The 12,855-nt window shown below is 36.1% G+C and overlaps 1 pseudogene; it reads right to left on the bottom strand.

Annotated features, from left to right (window-relative positions):
* The window catches only part of LOC112821290 (peptidyl-prolyl cis-trans isomerase H pseudogene), a 28,323-nt pseudogene extending 16,007 nt beyond the window's left edge, over nt 1-12,316 (bottom strand).
* Between the last annotated feature and the right edge of the window lie 539 nt (nt 12,317-12,855).

Genomic DNA, 12,855 nt, shown 5'->3' with positions numbered 1-12,855 from the left:
CCCTATGATCCAGCAATCGCACTACTGGATATTTACCCAAAGAATACAAAAACACTAATTCATATATATATTCATATATATGTGTGTATATATGTACATATATATATACATACACACACATACATATATGCTTGTTATGATGAGCACAGGGTGATGTATGGAAGTGTTAAATTACTATGTCGTACACCTGAAACTAATATAACACTGTAAGCTAACTAACTGAAATTAAAATAAAAACTTGAAAAAAATGCCCCTTTTAGTAGGATAGAGCATGGTGAAGGGGATATTGATGTCATTTATAATGTCATATTATGATGTGATATTTATTTCATTTAGCTTTGATTTGACCTGTGGTATGTACATTTATTTATATGCATTTATATGTGTGCAAGCATATATATGTATATTTACATATATGTGTGTATGTTGTGTATACGTATATATCTTTCCATATATGTTTATGTGTATATACTTGTGTGTAGAAATAGAGTTCTGAATGTCCATTCCTTCTATAAGTTCTCTTAGAAATGTTTATAAAGAGCTACCAATCATATGTCAAAAGTCAGTGCTTGAGGGTGCCTGGGTGGCTCAGTCGTTGAACGTCTGCCTTCGGCTCAGGTCATGATTCCGGGGTCCTGGGATCGAGTCCCATATCGGGCTCCCTGCTCGGCAGGAAGCCTGCTTCTCCCTCTTCCACTCCCCCTGCTTGTGTTCCTGCTCTCATGCTCTCTCTCTCTCTGTCAAATAAATAAATAAAATCTTAAAAAAAAAAAAGTCAGTGCTTGAGTCTGTTGTGATTTTCAAAAAGTACTACTCAATTTTCATTTCTAAGAAACATAAAAGAAACACGTTCAGAACTCTAGCTCTACATATAACACATATGTATGTATACACACGTGCATATATATATATCTTCTTATAATAATTAGGTTTGCTGTAAATGGGTTTTATTACAGTTCTGTGTGGGTGTGTGTGGTAAGAACACTTGGCATGAGATCTGCCCTCTTAAAAAAGTTTTAAAGTGTACAATACTGTATTGTTAACTACAGGCACAGTGTTGTACACATCTCTAGAACTTATTCATCTTGCATAACTGAAGCTTTATACTTGCTGAACAGCAACTCTCACTGCCCCCTTCCCCAGCACCCTGGAAACCACCATTCTACTCTGCTACTATGAGTTTGACTATTTTAGATTTCTCATATAAATGGATCATGCAATATTTGTCCTTTTGCGACTGGCTTATTTTACTTAACATAATGTCCTCAGGTTCATTTATGTAATTGCATATGGGTAACATTTCCTTTTTTTTATTTTTTATTTTTTATTTTTATTTTTTTAAAGATTTTATTTATTTATTTGAGAGAGAGAGAGAATGAGAGAGAGAGAGAATGAGAGATAGAAAGCACAAGAGGGAAGAGGGTCAGAGGGTCAGAGGGTCAGAGGGAGAAGCAGACTCCCCGCTGAGCAGGAAGCCTGATGTGGGACTCGATCCCGGGACTCCAGGATCATGACCTGAGCCGAAGGCAGTCACTTAACCAACTGAGCCACCCAGGCGCCCCTCATTTCCTTTTTTTTAAAGGCCAATCAATATTCCATTCTGTGTACATACCACATTTTCTTTCACCAGTCATTTGTCATTGGACATTTAGCTTGTTTCTACATCTTGGCTGTTGTGAATGATGTGTTGAATGGGACTGCGAATATCTCTTCAGGATCTATATTGCAGTTCTTCTAAATTATTATTGCTAAATCATATGGTAGCTTTATTTAAAATTTTCTGAGGGATGTCCATAGTGGAAAAACCTTTTTAAATTTCCACCAATAGGGTACAAGTGTTCAAATTTCTTCACATCCTTGCCAACGCTTGCTATCCTTTTTTTTTTTTTTTATAGTAGCCATTCTAACAGATGTGAGGTGATATCTGATTATGGTTTTGATTTGCATTTCCCTGATTATTAGTGATGTTGAACATTTTTTCATATACCTCTTAATCTTATGTGTGTCTTCTTTGGAGAAATGTCTATTCAGGTCCTTTGCCCATTTTTTTTTTCATCTAGTTATTTCTGTTTGTTTGCTATTGAGTTATATGAGTTCCTTGTATATTTGGATACTCACCCCTTACCAGATATATGGTTTGGAAATATTTTCTCCCATTCTGTAGGTTGCCTTTTTATTCTGTTGATTGTTTTGTTTGCTGTACAGAAACACTGTAGTTTGATGTAGCCCCACTTGTCTATTTTTGATTTTTTTGCCTGTGTTTTTAGTGTCATATTCAAGAAATCATTGTTAAGGCCAATGTCTTGAAGCTTTTCCCCTATGTTTTATTCTAGGTGTTTTACAGTTTCAGGTCTTACATTTAAGCCTTTAATCCATATTGAGTTGATTTTTGCCTATAGTGTGATGGGGTTCAGGGCAAGCTACCCAAAAATATTCCACTTTGACATGTTAATTATTTTTTTAAAAGATTTATTTATTTATTTGAGAGAGAGAGAGAGAGAGCACAAGCAGGCGGGGCAGAGGGAGAGGGAGAGAGAATCTCAAGCAGACTCTACACTGAGCATGGAGCCTGATGCAGGACTTGATCCCAGGACCCTGAGATCATGACCTGAGCCGAAACCAAGAGTTGGATGCTAAACTGACTCTGCCACCCAGGCACCCCTGGCATTTTGATTATTTTGAATTAAAGTTACTCAAGAAACAGCTGGTGCAAGAAAAATGCACTGGTCTTTCTTTGTTCTCCTGAATGCAGAAAATACATTTCCCATCTGGAAGGTACCCTCCTTGTACCAGAGAAAAGAAAGACATCTTTATTACCAAAGATAAGGAATTTAATAAAGACATCTTTATTACCAAAGATAAGGAATTATATAACCTGTGAATGCTATATAAACAAACCTTGTTACTTCTTCGCTAATTTACTACCCCAAGCTCAAACTTCTCTGTTTTGTCAATTTTTCAAAAATTCATTATTTCTCTGTCTAAAAGGTATGAAAGCTGTTTGCTTTGGTCATTTGTTTGAGTCATATTTTTATGAGCTCATGTACATATGAAATTAAATTTATTTTTTACCATTAATCTGTCTTATATCAATTTAATTATTAGGCCATTCAAAGACTCTAGAAGGGAAGGAATGTGTCTTTTTTTTTTTTAAGATTTTGTTTATTTGACAGAGAGAGACACAGTGAGAGAGGGAACATAAGCAGGGAGAGTGGGAGGGGGAGAAGCAGGCTTCCCGCGGAGCAGGGAGCCCGATGCGGGGCTCGATCCCAGGACCCTGGGATCATGACCTGAGCTGAATGCAGACGCTTAACGACTGAGCCACGTAGGCGTCCCAGGACTGTGTCCTTTTCTTTTGCATGTGGATATACAGTTTTCCCCGCATCATTTGTTTGAGAAGACTGTCCTTTCCTTATTATGTATTCTTGGTACCCTGTTGAAGGTCAGTTGACTATACATGTTTGGTTTATTTTCCTATTCTGTGCCAGTGATTTACATGTCTATCTTTATGCCAGCACTATACTGTTCTAATTACTGTAGCTTTTCAATATATTTTAAAATCAGAAAGTATAATGCTTCCAGCTTTATTTTTATTTCTCAAGATTGTTTTGACTATTTGGGGTTCTTTGTGGTTCCCATATGAATTTTAGATTGTATATATTGAAAACTCTAAAGCTGCACAAAAAATTGTTAGAACTAATAAATGAATTTATTAAAGTTGCAGGATACAAACCCAACACAAAAATCAGTTGTATTTCTATACACTGACAATGAACCATTTGAAAAGGAAATTAAGAGACAATCCCATTTACAATAGTACCAAAAAGAATCAAATACTTAGGAATAAACTTACCAAAGAAGGTGAAAGACTTGTATACTGAAATTTGTAAAACATAGATGAAAGAAATCTAAAAAGATACAAAGAAATTGTGTTCATGGATTAGCAAACACAACGTACAGATTCAATGCAATTCATATCAAAATCCCAGTGACATTTTTTACAAAAATAGAAAACAGAATCCTAAAATTTATTACAGTTCTGAAGTGCCATTTCTCAGTTATAAGTTATCTTGCGGTTTCTATAGTCTAGTGGTGAGATTTCTCTTCACTGGAGCTATTACTGTAGTACACATTCAGTGTCATGATGGTGGCAGGGTATTTTAGTTGCTCATTCTCACTGGAGAAAATTTTTAGAAATATTAACCACAAATTACTTACAATTAAAAATATACAGGGGTTCCTGGCTGGCTCAGTCAGAAAAGCATGCGACTCTTGATCTTGGAGTCATGAGTTTGAGCCCCACCTTGGCTGTAGACATTACTTAAAAAAAATACCGACTTTCTTAAAATTGCTAAAACTTAAGTATTAAATAAATTCCAAAACTTTGAAGTATTGTAGAGCAGCCTGTTGAGTCAAAACAAAGTTTCTGATATATACAGGTGTTCTTTCTCATGTGATATTCGTCATTCTTTCTTTCCTCCTTTCTTTTTACTATACACATTAAAAGCTTTATTTTCTTCTCTATCCTCTGTGAATCCTAAATTGGCTTCAAATCCCAGGTAGCTTTTCCTTCAAGGCTCAATTCTGGATGTTTGTTTAACCTTAGGTAATAATCCACCTTACTGATTTCAAAGAAGTTGTAATGTATTCTTCAATTCCTGGGGATAAAAAAAAAAAACCCTCATGATCAAACTTTTTCCAGTTATAGATGTAATCTTTTTTTTTTTTTTTTTTTTTTTTTACTCTCTCAGAATAATTCTGGTGGAGGAGAAACTCTGATAGTGATACACTCTAAATCCTCCCAACTCTTGTTTTACTTATTTGGGGAACAATAACTGTGAGTAATGTTTTGTAGCTCTTTTCCAATGTACCCTACAGCTATAATACTCAAGGCACTCAGAAAAGGATTTTTTCAAGTGAAGTATCCATGAAAAACAACAACAACAACAACAAAACAACTAACTCAGGATGTAAGCATTGTATACAAATATGCACATCTACATACCTGTAGTCTCACCCAGGGTTATGGAGATGTAATGACACACCTTATCCTTAGATAACTTAGAAGCTAAGACAAAAAAAAAAACCTTTCTTGATTTCATATCACAGTCTTGTTTGGTGCATATTGAAGAAGATAAATGCATTTTTCTTTTTTTAACGATTTTTATTTATTTGTCAGAGAGAGAGAGAGCACAAGCAGGGGGAGCAGCAGAGGGAGAGGGAGAAGCAAGCTCCTCACTGAGCAAGGAGCCCAATGTGGGACTCGATTCCAGGACCCTGAGGTCATGACCTGAGCTGAAGGCAGATGCTTAACGACTGAGCCACCCAGGCGTCCCGATAAATGCATTTTTAGAGAGTTTCACCAGTTGGGCTCTTCTTGACACTAGAGAAAAAAATAGGATTAACATTTCAGAAGGGATTTAGATTAGCCAGGGGTAGATTACTTTTTTTTAAGAATTCTCAGAAATGTGTCACTAGAACTAATTATTGTTCAAGAAAGTAGAATCTGGGGTGCCTGGGTGGCTCAGTCATTAAGTGTCTGCCTTTAGCTCAGGTCATGATCCCAGGGTCCTGGGATCCAGCCCCGCATTGGGCTCCCTGCTCCTCAGGAAGCCTGCTTCTCCCTTTCCCACTCCCCCTGCTTGTGTTCCTTCTCTCGCTGTCTCTCTGTCAAATAAATAAAATCTTAAAAAAAAAAAGTAGAATCTCCACTAGATATGTTTAAGAACATCATCAACTATAATTTATTTTGTATCATTTACATAGAAACCTGGGGAATGAATTAAATGATCTTCTGACGGTTTATACTAGAATGAATATGTAATTTCTACATTGATATACTGAGTGTTTATTTTCATTACTAAATCAGAGCTCTGTTTGTAAAAAACCATCACCTTTGTATTCCAATAATCATTAATTGGAATAAAAAATTAGGAATTGTGCCAGTGGGACTATGATCATTATTCAAACACAGTTGCTTTCTATTTAGAGCAGATAAGCATTTGAGAATTATATTTGCTACAAAGAATTTCTACTAACAAAATCATTCTAAATGTAATATAAATAGTGGCATTAAGTAAGTAGATGATGGAAATTTTTAAAAAATCCTTTCTTTCCAACTGTTGTATAATCAACTTTTGCTTATTCACATTCACAAATAAAAATAGTAGCAGCCTTCTATCATTTAGATGAGAATTTGGGATACATCATATTATTTTATTTTCAGGATCATGCTTATCTTCCTCTTTGATTTGCTTAGATGGAAATTAAAATTAGCTTGCATTTCCTGGATATATGAAAACTCTTATTAGGGAAAAACAACTCAGAAGCATGCTCAAAGGCAGAGAAGAATTAAAAGTTGAATTAAAAATCATCTGGGCATAATAAAGCATCTTGTTTAGGAGACTCAGTGACAGCATTTTTATGCTTTGTTTCATGCGCCTTGTTAGGATGTTTATTTCAGGCCATTTACAATTCCAGAAATAAATGCAGGGCAGGCATTTTATGTTGGACAAGTAACAGTTGATGATTTGTATTAGAATGTCCTAGAACTCCCAAGAACTTTTTTAACCTATATTTTACCTTTGATTCTCTCTTCTTTTCTTCGTCTCTCCATTCCTTATTATTCTCCCAGGCTATTTTTACCTGCCTTTATAAACCTGATAATTGTTTGAACTTCAAGTTTTCAAAATAGAGTCATTTAGACTGGGTTATAAGGAAGGAGAAATCTGAGCAATTTAAACTTTAATTCCTCTCATAATTATTTAGATAAAAACACCTCCATTATATAAATTTCCATATACACATTTCAAAATTCTCTTTCAAGGTACTCTTGGTACTTGTCCTTGGTGAAAAGTATTACCCTTTCCCTTGTTGCATGAGATGCTTGCTATTTCATATTTGTTAGGAATCCATGGTACAATAGACACTGAACAAAAGGCTATGGGAAGATATAGCCTTTGATCTAATACTTCCCATAGACTTCCTCCAAACAGTGTCATGAGTAGAAAAACCCACCACACTCTGTACTGCCCCTACACTTCTCCCAAACAGCATCATGAGAACACCTTCCATCATAAGTTCATTTGATGGGCTGGAAAACAGAACAAAGACAGTTCATAATAACATGACAAGTCACCACCATTATGCTTTATCTACTGGGTTCCAAGACACAAAGTTTTTGTGTTTTCACATTTGTAAGATTGGGATACATAATAAAATCGATGTATACATTCACTTGGGTAGTTCCTTTTTTTTCTTTTTTCACCTGAAAAGCTATTATTAAATTGATGTTTCCTTTATAATCCATATAACTTTAGGATTAAAGAAATATGTCATCTTAAACACACTAAGAGGAAAACAAACCAGAAGAAAGCAAAAAAGCAAAACTGAACAGCCCTCTTAGAAGTTTCAAGTCTTTCATGGGCAGGCCTAGAGAATAGTGTCATGATCATAGCACAACTTTAGCATAGATATATACAGGAATTGATTGTGTGAAAAACATTTTTTCTTAATTCAATCAGCATTTATTAGATGCCAGTAATATGCCAGGCTCTATGCTAAGCACCAGTCTAATAAAGACGATTAAGATGAAGCTTGTGCATCCTGAAATAAAACTTAAGATTTTCATTTAAAAAATTGCCTCTTTTCTAACTATATAAAATTACTGCATATTCAATGAAAAACACACTTTAAAAAATTTGAAAGAACATAGCAAAAGCAATTTAACGGGGCATAATAAAATGTAAGCCAACTATGGGGTGCTCTTTAGCCTAGAATCAGTCATGAGTTTAACAGTAATGGATTTATGATTCATTAGGACTAAGAGAGGTTGTAATTTTAAAAGGAACATGATATTTAGGTGACAGTTTAAAAGACATTAAATTACTGTGTTCAACCTTATATTTCACAAATCTTTAAAAGGGCAACAAAAATATTTGTAACAATGTGACTTGCTCATTTTTCTTATTTGTAACAACTTTTAATTGTCATTATGCTAGTGAATTAACTTGTATTAATGATTATTTCAATGTAAGACTTCAGAAGGACTTTGAAAGAAGCTATTCTTATAGGCTTTAGTCTATATATTTAAAATCTGTTTATTGCTCTTTCTTTTTCCTGTTTCGGGTGTTTGCTTTAATATAAAGTCTTATAAATAACCATGAGTTATATGAAATGAAGTCTCCGGTAGTGATAACTTGATAAAGTAAGGTTTGACAGCCAGTTAAATTTATTTGAAATGTAGGTTGGGAGTATTAAGAAGGCTCACATTCTTTACATCTCAAATCTGGGCTAATGAGAGAACCCAAGTATAAAATGAAGGGCGGGACTGTTTGATCAGTGGTAGCATATGGGGTCCAACCATGAGAGACAGAAGGCCAAGGGAAGAATCAGTAATGTGTATAGAGGGTTTCTTGTGTGGCTGGCTCCTAAGAAGGAGCCTCTGTCCACTTAATGCACTTACATGGGACCATTTTGGGTGGGACCAAGGTCAAGTCTATAAAACTCCACAGGATTCTTGAATTTACCGTGATGTGGATTGGGAGACCAGTGACTGCTACTTCTAGTTCTGTGGTTTTCCAAAATATTCCATCATTTCCAACATTCCACTTGTTGCAAGTACAGAAAGGGGCCAGTTCTCCTTTTGCCTTTAGGGTAGGTGGTTGTTTGGTAAGAGTGGTGCTTTCCGTCAGCAGACACACGTGAAAAAATAAGCCTGCCTTGGGGCTCCTGGGTGGCTCAATCGGTTAGGCGACCCGACCAACTCTTGATTTCGGCTCAGGTCATGATCTCAGGGTCCTGGAATCAAGCCCTGCCTCAGGCTCCCCACTCAGCGGGGAGTGCTTGAGGATTTCTCTCCCTCTCCTTCTGCCCCTCCCTCCGCTTGTGCTCGCTCTCTCAAATAAATAAATAAATCTTAAAAAAAAAAATAAGCCTGCCTCAGAGAAGGTGTAGTGGGTGGAACTGTACCTTCATTCAGCCTTTTTGGGGTCAGCAGGAAGCAGGTGGTGAGGCTGCATTGTGCTGCTTTTTCTCTGTTACAGGAAAGGTCCAAATGCCATATCTGAAGGGGTCAAATGTGGGGCCTGAAGTGACACCACAGAACCAACAGTTTAGAACTAGGACTAAGGTATTAAAGTAGGTAGAAGGAGGACAGAGGAAAGAGATGAGCAAGTCTGTCTCAAATGCTAGTGGTGTGTTGTTGGTTTGAGACCAGAGGACAAGAATTCAATGAGACTTTCTATTTCAAACACCTTGCAAAACACAAAAGGTCTTGATAAAGATCAGGTTAAATTCTCTCCTACTGTCTCTCACCTTTTTGAGTTTTCCATGCTTCCCATGCTTGCTAAATGCGGATTTTCAATCTGGCAGTAACAGTCACCTTTATGTCTGTGTCTCTGTCTAGCTACATTTATATCTACATATACGACTTTACACTTTTTTTTTTTTTTGAGGTAAAACAAAGGAGACTTTTGTTTAGGGAATGTGAATAAGATCTTAATGTTTGGACAGAGGGGCTGAAAATAGACCTAGTGGGTTATTTAGGCAGGGATGATGATTTATGGAAGTCTCACTGAAGTGTTTTGGAGTGAAAGTATATCCTAGGAAACACTCTCGAATGTTATTCAAATAAGTTAATGATAATAAATTTAAAAAGTGTCTAAATTATTTAGGAGAAAACAGTATCTCCCTGGTAATTCTGTGGCAGCTGTATTCTGTGAACTGCTGTTTATGTTTCTTTAGATAGCAACATTATTGAAAAGAAATTAGAATTTACAAATTAACACTGCCATTTTATAGTTTTTTGAATATAGGAAATATTCAAACATAAATTAGAAAGAATAATACAAAGATATTAACGCACAGGGTAAGGTTTAAAGGTAGCAACCTCTTGTGATTGATAATGGCTAACTTTTGTTTTTTTAAAAAATGGTGGTGAAATATACATAATATGTATCATTTTAACTATTTGTAAGCATATAATGTACTGTGAATACATTCACGATATTTGATGTTGTTATAGTCTGAAAATCAAAACTTTGTAACTATTGCCTCTAAAAAATTTCATATCTATATCTACTGGTAGAAGGAAAAGATGGAACAACAAGATTAAAAATATGGGGGAAGATGGTGGAATAAGCAAAGTTGATTAAAATTAAGATTTTTTTTTTTACTGACACTGTAGTTTTTCTCTTTTTCAGTTGGTTTCATAGAGTCATAAAGCACTATCCTAAAATCAGATGGAGTGAAAAGCAGTTACATTATGTAGATATAAAATCCTTTCTGAAATTGATATTCCTTCACTTTTCTGACTAAGCTCTTGGTTAGCAAAATGTTGCAAGAACACATTAGAAATATGGTATGTTTAAAAGAAGATTTCATGAGTCAATCAGAGAAAGACATGTATCACATGACCTCACTGATATGAGGAATTCTTAATCTCAGGAAACAAACTGAGTGTTACTGGAGTGGTTGGGGGTGGGAGGGATGGGGTGGCTGGGTGATAGACATTGGGGAGGGTATGTGCTACGGTGAGCGCTGTGAATTGTGCAAGACTGTTGAATCACAGATCTGTACTTCTGAAACAAATAACGCAACATATTTTAAGAAAAAAGAAAAAGAAGAAGATAACAGGAGAGGAAGAAAAGGGGAGTATGTCAGAGGGGGAGACGAACCATGAGAGATGATGGACTCTGAAAAACAAACTGAGGGTTCTAGAGGGGAGGGGGGTGGGGGGATGGGTTAGCCTGGTGACGGGTATTGAGGAGGGCACGTTCTGCATGGAGCACTGGGTGTTATGCACAAACAATGAATCATGGAACACTGCACCAAAAACTAATGATGTAATATATGGTGATTAACATAACAATAAAAAATTAAAAAAAAATAAAAGAAGATTTCATTCTTGTACCAAAACTTATGTAAGCATTTTGGGCTTTAGACCTGGAAGAATACATTAATGATCACCTGGTCTGAATCCCTCATTTATAACTGAGGAAAATGAGGTCCGTAAGGATTATATCTTTCTGTCTACCCATCTATTTGCCTAGAACATGCTTTGTTTCAAAAAAGTGTTTTAAAGTGGCTTATAAGGATACATAAAAGAAAGATAACAAATTGGAAGTAGGTGAAAAAGGCAAGGGGGAAAAAGGAGAAAGATCATAAAAAGAGTTAGGACTGAAATTAACTCAGAAATACACATTATTAAATTCTAGGCGTTTGATGGGCATAAGCCTCAGACTAAACTGTAAATGTTCTACTGGTCAATGTACAGAGGTGATTCTGATTACTTAAGCAATTCAGTTCCTCCAAAGATAAAAAAAAAATCTAGTTGTTCAGAAGATGGACCACTATTTACAACGTAAGAAAGAAATGTCTCCTGAGTGTCTTACAAAGAGAATTCATTTTCTAAATCAGCAACATCTTCAAAGCCTTCATTGCAGGAGATAGAACAAATTCCTGTTTTGTTTTGTTTTTTTAAGGATTTTATTTATTTATTGGAGAGGGAGAGATGGAGATAGCGAGAGAGAGCAGGAGCAGGGAGGAGAGGGAGAAGTAGGCTCTCTGCTAAGCGGGGAGCCTGATGTGGGATTCGATCCCAAGACCCTGGGATCACGACCTGTGCCAAAGGCAGATGCTTAACCAACTGAGCCACCCGGGCACCCCAAATTCCTGTTTTTCATGGCATCTCTTACTGTAAGCTGATTGGGTCTCATCTGGGTGCAATTCAGTAAAATGTCTGAATGATAGGAATCTTTATCCTTCAGTCCTGGGAAGGGCACTGTGTGTCAAATTCCATTCAGGGCAGCTGGAGCTTTGTTCTCATTCTGCCATCAGAGACTTAAGCTTTACTTTTCCAGGTAGTTGAAAAGAGAGCTATATGACTTGGCATTATGAGAGTAGAACTCGCTTTCCTCTAAATCAGTATTTTACAGACATATTTTGGGCATGTGAATCTTCTGGCATGCTTGCTAAAGTAATTCTCATTTCTCTACCTCATGTTTATTGATTCAGATTCAGCAAGTCTAGGTGGGGCCCAGGAATCTGCGTGTGATGTAGGTGTGAGGAGTTGTGTTTTGAGAATTGCTGGATCATCTTTTCCTGGAAGGGGTATTGGCCACTTGATCCTTTAAGGATGGTACATCTATACTTCAACCAAAGTCCTTATAGGATGTTTTTCCTCCTTGTTTTCTGCCTTCTCACCTTCCTCCTCTTTCTCTAGTTCCATACAGTTTAAGTAATTGCTGGTTTCAGAGCTGGATTGAGAATTATCTCTGGTTGGAACTGAGATGTATTGACATGTGATGTTGAACATCTTTTCATATGCTTATTTGCCATCTGCTGGGGTGTCTGTTCAGATTTTTGTCCAATTTTTAATTGGGTTGTTCAATTTCTTACTGTTGAGTTACGAGTTCTTTGTATATTTTGGGTAGTTGTCCTTTCTTAGATATATGCTTTACAAATATTTTCTCCCAGTCTGTGGTTTGTTATTCTCTTGACAGAACAGTACTTCTTAAATGGGCCACATAGAATCACACAGAGTGTTTTAAAAGATATTGACTCTTTGGCCCCATAGATTATGATATAATTAGTATAGGGACTAGGAATTAGAATTTTTCAAACCTCTTTAGGGGATTCTTATATAGTTCAAGTTTGAGATGCACTGCCCTAGAACACTGTTCCTTAAACTTGGGTATGCAGTGTAATCACATGAGATGTTTTTGTTTGTTTGTTTTTGGGTTTTTTTTTGGTTTTGATTTTTAAATACTGATGCTTCAATCTTACCTCCAGAGATTCTGATTTGATTTGGCATATGGTTCCTCTAAAGATAAAAGTGAATCAAAGTTTGAGAAC

This window comes from Callorhinus ursinus, unplaced genomic scaffold, assembly GCF_003265705.2.
Source record: "Callorhinus ursinus isolate GAN/ISIS: 27379988/994484 unplaced genomic scaffold, GSC_fseal_2.0 scaffold10, whole genome shotgun sequence".
NCBI lineage: Eukaryota > Metazoa > Chordata > Mammalia > Carnivora > Otariidae > Callorhinus > Callorhinus ursinus.
This window is presented reverse-complemented; position numbering and strand designations above follow the sequence as displayed.